This window comes from Protomyctophum parallelum (assembly GCF_964188405.1).
Source record: "Protomyctophum parallelum genome assembly, chromosome: 20".
Lineage (NCBI taxonomy): Eukaryota > Metazoa > Chordata > Actinopteri > Myctophiformes > Myctophidae > Protomyctophum > Protomyctophum parallelum.
In genome coordinates this window covers 39,038,085-39,042,366 of record NC_139718.1, presented here as the reverse complement: position 1 = coordinate 39,042,366, position 4,282 = coordinate 39,038,085, and the positions used below count along the sequence as shown (strand labels likewise).

The window sequence follows — 4,282 nt, the reverse complement described above, 5'->3', positions numbered from 1 at the left end:
AGGACCACTGGTTGAAAACCACTGACTTAGATGATGCGTATTTTCCAAACGGTTCTCAACAGATCAAGGCCTTCATGGACTCTTGCATCAGGTACCTTTGTTGTTTGTTTCTTCGTTTTTAAGTCGTACTGTGTAACGTATCGGTGATAATCTGTTTGAACTGCCGTTCCCATTGAAGAGGACAGACGGACACAAACTAAAAGTTATCGTGAAAATATGTTTGGGGTCCTTGTAACGTGGAATAGTTTGAGAACCACTAATATAGAAACATGAGGTTTTTTACAGAAAGCTGTCATGAAGACATTTGTCGAATCTGGTCCCAGTCCTAAATGGGTTAAATAAGCACAGTATTCAAACAGACCCTGCCCTGCCTGACTGATTTGCCTTGTCCTGCAATCTAATTGTTACACTGTCTTAACAATGTCTGATTAATTAATACTGCTGTATAATTAAAATAATAATATTTTTGCTTTTGTATTAGAAAATACAGAATAAAGATCATGTAGAGCATATTAAAGGTGTCTTTGCCTTCTGTATTGTTGTTGCAGTTCCCCTAAATCACCTGCCCCATTTTCAAGAGACTCCTATAGCTATTTTACATCCCAGTCTTGTTTCTTTTTCTGAAAGTATTTATTTTTTGCCGTTTGAATATTTCAGTCATACAGCGGAAACTGATCACGACTTATGTTATGAGGATTCATTTTGTTTTGCCTCCAACTTGATCTTGACTTGGAATTGGCTTTCCTCCTTGTCCGTTTCCCTTCTTGCCAGGCCCCTGGAAACAGGCAACAAACAACCAGCCCAGGACAATAAAGGGCGTGTTCGGAAATGGCCTGAGTGCACTATGTGCAATGCAAACTAATAGGCCATTGCACTCTGGGGCGGTATTTCCTAACGTGCCCATAATGTTCCTGCTTCGATTCCTGCCTCCTCGTCGTTTGCATGTCAGTGCAGTGTTTTGTTTAGTTTTTTCTGAGATTGCACGCAAAAAAAACCCAGATTTTATGTGGTCTGAAACAAGAGTTTGGATGAATTAAAGGTATATTCAGTGATTTCACTCAAAAAACCTTAGGTTTAGTTTTTGGCTGGGACCTAAGCCTTTCATCCAATCAGGATAGAGAGCCAAAAACGAAACCTAAGGTTTTTTGACCCCCAGGGGTTAACTGGGGACAGGGAGGAACTCCTTATATGGTCAGCACACTCTATAGTAGAGAGGATTATCACAACAAAACAAAAAAATAAGTGATATTTGAATTAAGTGAAATCACTGAATATACCTTTAAGAAACTTGGAACTACTTTTTTTTTTTAACCTAAAGTAAAAGTAGCAATACTGTAATATAGAACTACGCTGTTAGTAAGTAAAGGTCCGGTAATCAAAATGTACTTGAGGAAAGGTGCAAAATGTACTTAAGTACAAAAGTAAAAGTTCTCAGAAACTTGCAGAATGTCCCATTTCGCAAGTTTCACAATTTTTATAATCTTATCTATAAATGCACCATGTCTCTGTACAGCTGTAATCCACGTAAATCGAGAACCGTTTGCCCCACCGACTTCAAATTCGACACACGCGTTCCACACCCCCACAGGGAGAGCAGTGCCTGATGTCTATTTTAAACAGTGTTTTTTGACCGGGTCATATTTTGACAGCAGCAACTGTAATTTCACCCTCCTCCCTACCTAAAGATGTTGATATTCATTTTGTATTCATCTTTAGGGCCCCAAGTCACACCTTAGAAAGCAAGAGTGTCTATTTCAAACACAAAGTGTTTTTTGACTGAGGTCATATTTTGATGACAGTAACTGCCTGTCATAATTTCACCCCCCTCCGTATCGAAGTATTGGACATGCAGTATTAACTTTCCACCACTGCTTGTTGCGAGTCCGAAAATAAAGACTTTGTCTCACGTGTTCAGAGCCTGAAGTCCCGCCCTCTTTGATGTCGTAGCGGTGGGCCCATTTATCAGAAAAATACATATGAGGAGCAGCTGTGGGCTGAAACAGACAGCGTTAATACATATGAGGGGCAGCTGTGGGCTGAAACAGACAGCGTTAATACATATGAGGGGCAGCTGTGGGCTGAAACAGACAGCGTTAATACATATGAGGGGCAGCTGTGGGCTGAAACAGACAGCGTTAATACATATGAGGGGCAGCTGTGGGCTGAAACAGACAGCATTCACATTCAAACCACTTCTCGTCTTGTTCCAACTGTGCAATGATAATCGGTGAAAACAAACGGTTGTCTTACATCTTGAGAGCCAGAAGATGAGTCTGGGTGACATCCCTCATCCTCGCGGTCTCTCTCTATATCCTGATTATTAAAAAAAAGCAATGTGCATGCCATGCATGTTAGCTCAAAATCACTATAGTGGTGAACAGGCCTTCCCAGGTCCTAACTTTGAACTTAACTATACTAACTAATACATTAATTGATTAAAAAACACACCAAAACGCATGCCTAAACTTAACAAAATGTCCTTTGAGAGTATTATAAAGAAGTGTTGAAAACCAAATGAATTACATGACTCACCTTTTTCACTTGAAGCAAGAAAGAAAGAGAGAGAACCATTGTTAAAGTAAATAATTGATCTGTTGGAGTACTGTGTCAGCTATTTGTTATATTATAACGTAAACAATTACATTCTGTAAATCTCTGTCAATATCAACACATCCTCTTTTTCTAGACAACTTGTAATGCATGAAACGGTGTTGATTTCGTCAACTAAAACTGACAAAATGTTAATCGACTATACCTTTTTTTCACAGACGAAAACGAAAGAACTAAGCTATGATGACTTCAAATAAGACTAAATAAATTGAAAGTTTTGTCAACAGGGAGAGACTAGTGGAGAAAAGATCCTAAAAGCACCATCAGTCTACTGTATGTTTTATTTTATTTTTATATTAATATACACATTATATACATCTTTTAACGTCAACACTGTAGACTCACCTTGCTTACTCATTCTTTGTCTTGTCCCGATGACAGGCTGCAGTGTACGTAAAGCCCTGTTAGAGGAATTAAAGTCCTGACTTTATAACAAAGTGCTACCATGATCCACAATTATTCCCAATTAAGGCACACTGCTTTGCTTTTGTACACTTGTAAAAGTCTTTCATGGGCTTACTACTGCCTACTACTACTTTTCGGCGACTAATACTAATACAAAAAAATGTTACAATTACACTTGGTTGCATGCTGAAAATGGCTCACAACGCGTTGCGTTGTAGATCGGCTATTTAAGTGTAAAAACAGTCATTACGACGGCATCAAGATACAAAATACATTTTAGTCGACTAAATCGACTAGATTTAGTCGACTAGAATCTTATGATATTTAGTCGACTAAAACTAGACTAACACTAAAACATTCCAGGTGACTAAAACTAAATAAACTATTCAAGAGACTATGACTAAATAAATTAAAACTAAATGCTGTCAAAATCAACACTGCACATTTCAACTCATACGGTAGTTAACGTTCACATAGGAGTATGAATCGGCCCTAATGGTATGGCACCTATTTCGAATACCTGTCTCAGCCAATCTATGCTTTCTTTCTATCCCCCTCTTAACACTCTATGGTTAGTAAACTAATTCTGGTTTTAGTAAACTGAAACTTAGTTGACTAAAACTAAGTTCTCTATACTGCACACATTAACACAATGACAAAGCACAACTATTTTCTTTGTTCCAGAAGGGACAACAAAAGCTTATTGTCCGGCACTCTTCTTACCTTGACAAAACAATTGTTACAGAAATTAAGTTTATATAATAATACCCTTTTATTACATACAGTAAATGTAAATCAATCATAATAAAAGTAATGAAAAGAGTATGATCTATAGGTAAAGAATAAAAAAATACATCACAAAGTTAAAAAAAATAAAAATCATAGTCAATATTATAAAATCTAAACTCTTCATAATTTTGTACTACCATATATTGAAATACAAAACAATGTCAGTGTTGAATGAATAATTATTGTCTGTTTCGTAATCATATTATAATTGCCATCTCTCTCCTTAAAACATTTTTGAATATTCACAGGTTTTCTAGGCTTCAAACATGATTTGTGCAGTTTTCAATTTCACCAAATCTGGAAACATTAGCATATTATACGAATTGAAAAATAAGTTATTAGCATATCCTGCTCCGTTTTCCCCCTTTTTGTAAGGTGCATATCTTTTTTTTAACGTGCTTTTATAGGTATTCCTGCATAAGGAAGTGTGTAGTGATTTCCTATCCAGTATGTGTCTGGCTTCATCCAAGCAAGACAA

At 36.9% G+C, this 4,282-nt stretch overlaps 1 long non-coding RNA gene across 1 annotated transcript; it reads right to left on the bottom strand.

Moving 5' to 3' along the window:
* Nucleotides 1-682: 682 nt before the first annotated feature.
* Nucleotides 683-2,315, bottom strand: LOC310877870. The gene is made up of 3 exons (XR_014570838.1): nucleotides 2,251-2,315; nucleotides 1,908-1,994; nucleotides 683-775 (listed from the first exon to the last, which is right to left on the bottom strand). It is a non-coding gene; the product is annotated as an uncharacterized lncRNA (long non-coding RNA).
* Between the last annotated feature and the right edge of the window lie 1,967 nt (nucleotides 2,316-4,282).